Genomic DNA, 11892 nt, shown 5'->3' on the forward strand with positions numbered 1-11892 from the left:
GTCGGGCGTCTTTTCACCTGGCGGTCATGCCCAGTGCGCTTCCGCACCCTTGCTTTCCCCCACCTGTTTTGGGGGGCGCTGGAAGGTACCCATTTTGGACCATTGGGGATAAAAGGACAGAGTAGGATTCAACATGCTCATTTTTGCACCAGACCGCATGGACTACACATCAGATCACAGTCGCAGTGATCTAGGTCATTTTATTCTTTGCACTCAATGTTTTAGAATTTTGTTTTTTTCTCATTGTTTACCTATGTCCTTTCACTTTTATTTTTTATGTAGCCTGGTCGCAGGTTCCATTTGGAATTGTTCAGACTGTTTGTTCTGTTATTAACCGGTTTCCCGGCCAGGCAAAGTGACGTACCGGTACGTCACTAGCCTGGGAGCCAATAGCGGGCGAGCGCGCGCCACCGGAGGCGCGGTCCCGCCCCGGCTCGTTCACGGACACATCCGTGCATGTACCCGATGTCCGGGTGCACCCGATGTCCGCCGGTCACTCGCGATCGTCCGCCGTGAAGGGAGAAAGGCAGGCGGCTGATGTAAACAAAGCCGCCTGTCATTCTCCCCTGTGTAAAAGCACTGATCTAACGGTCCTGCTATGTAGGACCGTTGATCTGTGCTGTTACACACACAGCCACAACCAATCACAGTTAGAAGCACGCCCCTAGGGACACACTTAACCCCTCCTTCCCCAATAAAGTTAACCCCTTCCCTGCCAGTATGATATTTACAGTAACAGTGCATATGTATAGCACTGATTACTGTAGTAATGTCACTGGTAACCCCAAAAGTGTCAAAAATGTCAGTCAAGGGTCCGATCTGTCCGCCGCAATGTCGCAGTCCCGCAAAAAAAATCGCAGATCGCCGCCATTACTGGTAAAAAAAAAAAACAACAAAAATGACAAAAATCTTTACCTTAGTTAGTAAACGCAATAACTTTTGCACAAACCAATCAAAATACGCTTATTGTGATTTTTTTTTACCAAACATAGGTAGCAGAAAACAAATTGGCCAAAAATTTATAAAAAAGTTTGATTTTTAAATTTTTTTGGGGGGGGAATTTCATATAAAAAAATGTGAAAAATATTGTTATTTTTGCAAAATTGTCGCTCTTTTTTTGATTATAGAGCATGATCAAAAAATCGCACAGGTGATCAAATACCACCAAAAGAAAGCTCTGTTTGTGGGAAAAAAAGGACATCAAATTCGTTTAGGTACAGCGTCGCACGACCACGCAATTGTCCGTTAAAATCCCGCAGTGCCGAATCGCAAAATACCCCCTGGTCAGAAAGGGGGTAAAATCTTCCGGGGCTTAAGTGGTTAAAGTTTCTATAAGGCAATGAATCATTGAATTATGGGAGATGTAGTTCTGGGAGGAGTGAAGACTATGGATCATCTGTGTGACTGAACTATCCTCCCAGGGAGCTTCGGGACGCGCAGGGGCAGTTGGGAGTGTCTATATAAAGGGGGCGGGGCCAAGATTTGCCCTCTTGCCTCGAGGACAGCGCGCTGTGAGGAGGGGGAAGAGCTTCTGCGGAGTGCAGAGAAGGATAGGCCGGAGGCCTAGTGGACAAACACCAGAGAGAGAGAGAGAGAGCGGTGTGCAGATGGAGCTCAGTGGCAGACCGAGTGGAGAGTCGCTCAGAGAGACTGCGAGTGCTTCTGAGGAGAGCGGAATGCTGGCGGTGTGGACCGCGGGACACAGAGCTCATCGCATTGGGTGAGAGAGATCTGATCTACTGTAACTACTAGACTGAGCCAGGGCGGGTCTGCAAAGCAGTTCTAACAGAAGGCCACACTTAGTTCTAACGGTCGCCACAGGACACTGCAGTGCTGAATAGTGCTTGGCGGATCAGAAGGCCTCACCCCTCCTTCTCAGTTCTAGATTGGCTACCAGTTGTTTGGGAGCAGGAACCCATCTCCCCCCTTCTGTTTGGATTACAGTTAACCACTTAAGCCCCGGAAGATTTTACCCCCTTCCTGACCAGGGCCTATTTTGCGATTCGGCACTGCGTGACTTTAACGGACAATTGCGCGGCCGTGCGACGCTGTACCTAAACGAATTTGACGTCCTTTTTTTCCCACAAACAGAGCTTTCTTTTGGTGGTATTTGATCACCTGTGCGATTTTTATTTTTTGCGCTATAAACAAAAAAACAGCGTCAATTTTGCAAAAATAACAATATTTTTCACATTTTTTTATATGAAATTCCCCCCCAGAAAAAGTAAAAATCTAAATTTTTTAACATTTTCGGCCAATTTGTTTTATGCTACCTATGTTTGGTAAAAAAAATTGCAAAAAGCGTATTTTGATTGGTTTGCGCAAAAGTTATCGCGTTTACTAACAAAGGGAAAGATTTTTGTTTTTTTTTGTTTTAACGCGTAATGGCGGCAATCTGCAATTTGTTTGCTGTACTGCGACATTGCGGCGGACAGATCGGACCCTTGACTGACATTTTTGACACTTTTGGGGTTACCAGTGAAATTTCTACAGTAATCAGTGCTATACATATGCACTGTTACTGTAAAAATACACTGGCAGTGAAGGGGTTAACTTTTTTTTGAGAGGGAGGGGTGGTGTGTGTCCCTAGGGGCGTGATTCTAACTGTGATTGGCTGTGGCTTCAGGGGTAGGAACAGTGATCAACGGTCCTACATAGTAGAACCGTATAATCAGGATTCCTACACCGGGGAGAATGACAGGCGGCTTGTTTACATCAATCGGTCTTGCTCATTCAGGAGACTCTTGCAATCTAAAGTAAAGACCCCCCCCATAGGATACAGAGTGCACTCTGATATATATATATATATATATATATATATATATATATAGTCTAGCTTCCGAGTATTAGAGTTATTGAGGAAAGTTAGTAATAGTTTGGAGTTATACTCTTTTACTGTAAAGCATTGCTTTTGTGGTCACTCTCGCATTACACTTGAGAAATATATATTGACAGATTTTTGATATGTTGATCCCCATTATATAGCTATATATATATGGGTTGGGATTGTTCTTTTAGATCCTGAGTGCTGAATCTCATCCAGTTTTAGGTTGAGGATTCAGGATCTCTTTTAATCAATGATCTTTTTGTATTGAATGTTTATTGAAACTGTTTGTGCATTCTGCTAAACGCAAGTTAAAGATAAGTAAATCTGATTCTTTACCGCAATCTGGTAGTGTGTAATCATTTAAAATGTCTGAACCTATAGTGTCAAGTGGGTTGGACAACACTCAGGGCAACAGAAGTGAGGAGGATGTGTGTGTACTTAGCCGCTCCCTAGGGGGCAGGGCTACGTTTACAAAGTGTTTTTTTTTTTTCATTCGTAGTTGACACTAGACTCTCGCTATGTAGCACCACTATAGATGGTCCCTTTTATACACATTTATATTTATATATTTTTTACAGTTATTGGCTGGCATTTATTGTGGCTGTCAACATGAATTTAGGCACCTGGATATTTACCTTTTTTTGGCCCCAGACCTGCCCTTCATTTGACCCTGTGGTCCGTATGGTGTTCTGCCACAGCTCCTGGGACAGACCTCTTAGAAGACCATTCTCAAAGACAGCAGATGACAAATCAGTGTACTGGCCCGCTGCAGGTACCATGTGATCGCTGTGACCAATCACAGCAGATCACATGACAATTGTACACAATGGATGGCTTCCATTAATGCCATTCCTTGTGTAGTATTGTGTTCATCTCTGTGATTGGTCTCAGTGATCACATGGTACAGATAGGGCCAATCATAGCCTTTCTGTACCAGTGGGATTAGTTGTGGCCAATCACAGCTAATCAGAATAGTACACATTAAATTAATGGATTTCATTAACCACTTAAGCCCCGGAGGATTTTGCAGCTTAAAGACCAGACCCCTTTTTTCAACTTGGCACTGTGTGAATTTAACTGACAATTGCGCGGTCATGCAATGCTGCACCTAAACGAAATTTACGTCCTTTTTTTCCCACAAACAGAGCTTTCTTTTGGTGGTATTTGATCGCCTCTGCGCTTTTTATTTTTTGCGATAGTAATAAAAAAAGAGCGAAAATTTTGCAAAAAAATGACATTTTCAACTTTGTCTTTTAAAAAATATCCAATATACTCAATTTATGTCATTTTTTTTGGCCAAAAGCTACATGTCTTTGACAAAAAAAAATCAATGAGCGTATTTTTATTGGTTTGCGCAAAAGTTATAGCATCTACAAACTATGGTGTAAATACTGAAATTTACGCAGCTTTAATTTCTGACTGCCTATCTCATTTCATGAAGTGCTAAAATGGCAGGGCAGTACAAAACCCCCCAAACTACCACTTTTTGGAAAGAAGACACCGTAAGGAATGTTCTGAGAGGCATGTTGAGCTCATTGAATATTTCATTTTTTTGTCACAGGTGTTTAAAAAATGACTAAAAAAAATCTTTTTTTTTTTTTTTTTTTTACACAAAGTTGTCATTGAAATGATATATTGCTCACACATGCCATGGGTATATGTGTAATTACACCCCAAAATATATTCTGCTGCTTCTCCTGAGTACAGGGATACCACATATGTGAGACTTTTTGGGAGCCTAGCTGTGTACGGGACCCCGAAAACAAATCACCACCATCAGAATTTCAAAGGGCGTACATTTTTCATTGCATTTTCTCACTACCTATAACGGTTTAGGAGGCCCTGAAATGTCAAGATACCACAAAACCCCCCCAAATGACCCCATTTTGGAAAGTAGACACCCCAAGCTGTTTGCTGAGAGGCATGGTGAGTCCATGGAATATTTTATATTTTGCCACAAGTTTTGGGAAAATTACAATTTTTTTTTTTTATTTTTTTTTTTAAACAACGTTGTCACTAAAAGATAAATTTCTCACACATGACATGGGTATATGTGGAATGACACCCCAAAATACATTCTGCCACTTCTCCTGAGTATGGGGATGCCCCATGTGTGAGACTTTTTGGGAGCCTAGCTGTGTACAGGACCGCAAAAGCCAATCAACACTCTCAGGTTTTCTAATGGCGTAAATTGTTCATGTCCGTTCAAGTTCCGGGAAATATATATATATATATATATATATATATTTTTTTTTTTTTACACAAAGTTGTCAGTAAATGATATATTGCTCACACATGCCATGGGTATATGTGAAATGACACCCCAAAATACATTCTGCTGCTTCTCTTGAGTACAGGGATACCCCATGTGTGAGACTTTTTTGCAGTCTAGCCGAGTACAGGTCCCCGAAAACCAACCCCCACTTTCAGGCTTTCCAAGGGCGTAAATTGTTGATTTCACTCCTGACTACCTATCACAGTTTCGGAGGCCCTAAAATTCCAAGATAGCACAAAACCCCCCCAAATGACCCCATTTTGTAAAGTAGACACCCCAAGCTATTTGCTGAGAGGCATGGTGAGTCCATGGAATATTTTATATTTTGCCACAAGTTCCGGGAAATATATATATATATATATATATATATTTTTTTTTTTTTACACAAAGTTGTCAGTAAATGATATATTGCTCACACATGCCATGGGTATATGTGAAATGACACCCCAAAATACATTCTGCTGCTTCTCCTGAGTACAGGGATACCCCATGTGTGAGACTTTTTTGCAGTCTAGCCGAGTACAGGACCCCGAAAACCAGTCCCCACTTTCAGGCTTTCCAAGGGCGTAAATTGTTGATTTCACTCCTGACTACCTATCACAGTTTTGGAGGCCATGAAATGCCAAGACATCACAAACCCCCCCCCCCCCAAATGACCCCTTTTTTTCGGAAAGTAGACACCCTAAGCTATTTGCAGAGAGGCATGTTTTGCAGATCTCACTTTTTGTCACAAAGTTTTGGAAATTGAAAAAAGATGGAAAAAAATGCATTTTCCTGTTTTTTCTTCATTTTCCAAAAAAAATGAGAGCTGCAAAATACTCACCATGCCTCTCAGCAAATAGATTGGAGTGTCTACTTTGCAAAATGGGGTCATTTGGGGGGGTTTTGTGCCATCTTGGCTTTTTATGGACTTCAAAAGTGTGATAGGTAGTAAGGAGTGAGATCAACAATTTACGCCCTTAGAAAGCCAGAAGGTGCAGATTGGTTTTCCCGGGTCCTGTACGCGGCTAGACTGGCAAAAAGTCTCACACATGGGGTATCCCTGTACTCAGGAGAAGCAGCAGGGCCTCTGAAACTGTGACAGGTAGCGCAGTGATAAAATCAGCAATTTACGCCATTAGAAAACCTGAAGATGTGGATTGGTTTTCGGGGTCGCGTACACAGCTAGGCTCCCAAAAAGTCTCACACATGGGGTATCCCTGTACTCAGGAGAAGCAAAAGAATGTATTTTGGGGTGTCATTTCACATATTCCCATGGCATGCGTGAGCAATATATCATTTAGTGACAACTTTCTGTAAAAAAACAACAAAAAAAAAAATAATAATTTTCCCGAAACTTGTGGCAAAATATAAAATACTCCATGGACTCACCATGCCTCTCAGAAAATAGCTTTGGGTGTCTACTTTTCAAAAAGGGGTCATTTGGGGGGTGTTTGAACTGTCCCGGCATTTTATGCTCAATCTTATCCACACATCACCCACTCTTCTAACCACTTGAAAACCAAGCCTTTTCTGTGCCTTTTTGTTTACATGACAAAATATTTTTTTTTACTAGAAAATTACTTTGAACCCCCAAACATTATATATTTCCTTAAAGCAGAGGCCCTATAGAATAAAATGGTGGATGTTGCAAATTTTTTTGGTCACATGGTATTTGCGCACAGATTTTCCACACGCAATTTTTGCAAAAAAAATATATTTTTTTTAAATTTATTGCACAAATACACTATATAATTCCAACTTTTTTGGTAAAATTTAAAAGATGATCTTATGCCGAGTACATAGATACCAAACATGACATACTTTAAAAATTGCGCACGCCTGCACAGCGGCAACAAAGTACGTACATTTTTAAAAACCCTTAAAAGTCTCTACAGGTTACCACTTTAGACCTACAGAGGAGGTCTACTGCAAGATTTACTGCACTCGATCTGGCGATCGTGGCGATACCTCACATGCATGCTGCAATTGCGGTTTACATATGACACTAGACCAACACTTGCGTGCGCCATTGCGCGCAAGCACGGGGGGAAAGGGGGGGGGCTCGATTTTTTTTTTTTTTTTTTGCTTTTTTATGTTATTTTGACACCTTTCCTTTAATTTATTTTTTTAAATCATTTTTATTGTTATCACAGTGAATTTAAATATCCCCTACGATAGCAATCTGTAGTGACAGGTACTCTTTTTTTAAAAAATTGGGGTCTTTTAGACTCTAGATCTCTCCTCTGACCTTAACGCATCTGACCACACCAAAATTGGTGTGATAAAATACTTTCCCAATTTCCCAATGGCCCTGTTTATTTCTGGCGAAAAAGAAGTCATGAAATGCTCGTAGCTTCCGGTATCTTAGGCCATAGAGATGATTGGAGCCATTCGAATCTCCAATTAGCTCTATGGTTAGATAATTGAACCACCGACTGCACTCTCGGGTTAACCGGTCGGACAGGAGAGCCCGAGAAAAACCACGGAAGGCGGCGGTGGGGGGGTGAGTCCCCTCCCACTGCATGTAAAAGCAGTCTAGCGGCCAATTACCTGCTAGGATTGCTTTTACATGTAAGCCGACCGCTGGCTGTAAAAAACGATACCAAGATGATGCCTAAATCTGCAGGCATCATCCTGGTATAACCACTCAAAGTCCAGCAACATACCAGTACATTGCTGGTCCTTGTTTGGCATATAGTTTTTTTTTTTTTTTCTCATGCAGCCTGTGGGCTGAACGGAAAAAAAGAGAACCTATCAGAAATCAGCACAGGAATAATGCATAGTATTACTCATCATTAACCGCCCAAACATCCACCCACTTAATTTAATGATGGGTATACACGGCACTATCCACGTATACCAAAATAGGATTTTAAAGCGGAGTTCCAGCCATTCACTCACCTGTCCAACGGTCCAGCGATGCGGCCGCCCGAAGCCTCGATCCTCTCCCTCGGCGCCGGCATCACTGCTGTGGGCACCCGGCTGTGACAGTTTGCGGCTGCACAGCCGGGTACCCACTGCGCATGCGCGAGTCGCGCTGCGCGCCGTGATTGTCCGGCAATCTTCTGGGACCTCTGACGTGTCCCAGAAGATTGCAGGGAGGGAGGGGGAGAGGAGAACTTCCGTTCAGGGCGCCGCGGCACTCCGAGCGGAAGTGGGAGCGGGTACCTGTCAAAACTAGGTACCCGCTCCCCCCCAAAAAAAATGACATGCCTAAATATACGTCATTTTGCCTGGCCGGGGCTGACCGCCGCAGTATATTCACTTGTGGCGGTCGGCAAGTGGTTAAATATAGGCACCACATTGGCCCTACGCCAATCCAGTGGTTCTATTCCAGTCATTAACCACTTGCCGACCGCCGCAAGTAGATATACTACGGCGGTCAGCCCCTCACAGGCAAAGTGACGTATATATACGTCACTAGCCTGTGAGGCTCTGGGGAGCGAGTGAGCACGCGCCGCCGGAGGCGCGCTCCCGCTCCCGCGCGGTCACAGACCCCCCCGCGCGTGTGACCGGCGGACCCGATGTCCGCCGGTCACTCTGCGATCGTCGGTGGAGAGGGAGAAAGTCAGGCAGCTTGTGTAAACAAGCCGCCTGTCATTCTCCCCTGTGTAGAAACACTGATCATACGGTTCTACTATGTAGGACCGTTGATCATTGTTCCTACAGCTCAAGCCACAGCCAATCACAGTTAGAATCACGCCCCTAGGGACACACACAGCCCCTCCCTCTCAAACAAAGTTAACCCCTTCACTACCAGTGTATTTTTACAGTAACAGTGCATATGTATAGCACTGATTCCTGCAGTAATGTCACTGGTAACCCCAAAAGTGTCAAAAATGTCAGTCAAGGGTCCAATCTGTCCGCCCCAATGTCGCAGTACCGCAAAAAAATCGCAGATCGCCGCCATTACGCGTTTAAAAAAAAAACAACAAAAATGACAAAAATCTTTCCCTTTGTTAGTAAATGCGATAACTTTTGCGCAAACCAATCAAAATACACTTTTTGCGATTTTTTTTTTTACCAAACATAGGTAGCATAAAACAAATTGGCCGAAAATGTTAAAAAAATTAGATTTTTACATTTTTTGGTGGAATTTCATATAAAAAAATGTGAAAAATATTGTTATTTTTGCAAAATTGACGCTCTTTTTTTGTTTATAGCGCATGATCAAAAAATCGCACAGGTGATCAAATACCACCAAAAGAAAGCTCTGTTTGTGGGAAAAAAAGGACGTCAAATTTGTTTAGGTACGGCGTCGCACGACTGCGCAATTGTCCGTTAAAGTCACGCAGTGCCGAATCGCAAAATACCCAGTGGTCAGGAAGGGGGTAAAATCTTCCGGGGCTTAAGTGGTTAATGAGTCCCTAAAAATTAGAAACAAAGGCTTTGAAATTACAGCGCTCAATTCTTTTAGGATGCGTGGGTGAATTCCATCTGGTCCAGGTGCTTTATCCACCTTTATTCTGTCTAAATATTTCTGGACCATATCACTTTTGAGCCATTGTGGATCATTTGGATTGTGTCAATACCGTCCTCATTATGGTCATTATTGTATACACAGAGCTAAAGAACGTACTTAATACATTTTTCTTCTCTTTGTCCCCAGTCATCCACTCCAGATTATTTTGTAAAGGGCCTACATGCTCAGACATAACCTTTTTACTATTAATATATTTGAATAATTTTTAGGGCTTTGTAGGGGTTTGTCCTACTATCTTTTTCAACTTGTCGTTCATTTTGATTTTTTTGCGTCCTTGATTTCCTTTTTACAGAATGTGGCGAAGCATAGGGGAGATCCGCCCTCTGTGTCCACCCCATCCCCTATGCTTCGCCATATATGCTCTTTTTTTTAACTGTGGTGGTGAAATCACCTCCTACAGTGCTGCAATCATTGATTGTATGTTAAGGTTTTATTCGTGGACACAGAGGGGCTTCTCAACAGCACCAGTCGCTGTTGCAATTTGGACTGTCGTATCTGCGGGAATGGAGGACAGAACGAAAACATTCCGTGTGTCTCTCCACTTCACTGCAAGCAATTTATCAGACTTCAAACAGGCTCTCTCTCCCCATCTAGGTTGGGAATCTACAAGCCGTTAGGGGAAGCCCCAGCGATTAGGTCGCGCTGTGCCACATGCGCCAATTCCAAAATCAAAAAGGTGTCTTAAAAGTGGCACGCTTGTATAGAAGTTGTCCACGTATAAATGGTACGCCTTTTCCGAATAAGGGTGTCACCAAGTCCCAAACAATTTTGCCACTGCTCCCCATGTAGTCTGGGCATTTGGGGGGCTCCACATTGCTTTCTTTTCCTTTGTAAACCCGGAAACTACGTGTATAGCCTGTTGACCTGTTACAGAGCTTATACATCTTGACCCCATCTCTGGCACGCTTGCTGGGGAGAAACTGTTTGAAAGCAAGGCGGCCAGAAAATTTAATCAGGGACTCGTCAACGCAGACAGCTTGTTATGGCGCATACAAGGCTGCAAACTTCTGGTGGAAGTAGTTTACAAGGGGCTGAATTTTGTGGAGTCGGTCATATCCAGGGTCACCCCGAGGACGACAGAGTTAATTGTCACTGAAGTGCATGAACCGCAAGATTTGCTCGTATCTAGTCCTGGCCATGGCAGCAGAGAATACGGGCATATGGTGAATTGGGTCAGTAGACCAAAACGACCGCAACTCACTCTTTTTAGTCCATGAGGAGGGACATGCCCAGAAAAGTTTTAAATTTGGAAACAGTGATACGTTTCCATGCAAGTTTTCTGGCAAGGGTCAAATTTGAATTTGTGGCGATGAATTGATATAAATTCCTTTGGTCCACAATAGATCTGTAAAGATCTTCCGTAAAAAAAAAACAGCTCATAAAAACCTAGGGCAGGAAAATCGGCTTTTTCCACCTGAATTCCAGGTTGGCCAGTGAATGGGGGAAGTACGGACAATGCATGACCAGGGTAGATCAGAGCTCCCTTGTTAAACTAAAATTCTCCACCGTCTGCTCCAAACTCTACCCTTCTGTAACCTCCCCTTTTATTAATAATCACACTACTCATTCGTGGAGTTAAAATGGCTGACGTGGCCTTTTATTAAATAGCAAGCTTTTAACAAAAACATAACATAATCCAGTTGAACTTGGTTGCAGGTCCTTGACAGTATCATTCTACTACCAACTTTGTGTCTGTGTCACTAATCACATATACACAATCCTATACCCACAATTGATCCAGAGGAAGGCGAAAAACCCCAGCAAAGCATGATCCAATTTGCTACAGCAGGGGAAAAAAATTCCTTCCTGATCCCTCGAGAGGCAATCGGATATTCCCTGGATCAATTTTACCTATAAATATTAGTACCCATTTATATTATGTACACCTCTCTGTCACTCCCCTTTCTCTCTGTCACCCCCCCTCTCTCTCTGTCACCCCCCTCTCTCTCTGTCAACCGTCTCTTTCTCTCTCTGTCACCCCGTCTCTTTCTCCCTGTCACCCCCCTCTCTCTCTGTCACCCCTTCTCTCTCTCTCTCTCTCTGTCACCCCCCCTCTCTCTCTGTCACCCCCTCTCTCTCTCTCTCTCTCTGTCACCCCCTCTCTCGCTCTCTGTCACCCCCTCTCTCTCTCTGTCACCCCCCTCTCTCTCACTCTGTCACCCCACTTTCTCTCTCCGTCACCCCCTCTCTCTCTCTCCATCACCCCTTCTCTCTTTCACCCCTCTCTCTCTCTGCCACCCCCTCTCTCTCTCTCTGTCACCCCCCTCTCTCTCTCTGTCACCCCCCTCTTTCTCTCTGGCACCCCCATCTCTCTCTTCCACCCCC

The sequence above is a fragment of the Pelophylax lessonae genome (genome assembly GCF_965119305.1).
Source record: "Pelophylax lessonae genome assembly, chromosome: 13".
Classification (NCBI taxonomy): Eukaryota; Metazoa; Chordata; class Amphibia; order Anura; family Ranidae; genus Pelophylax; species Pelophylax lessonae.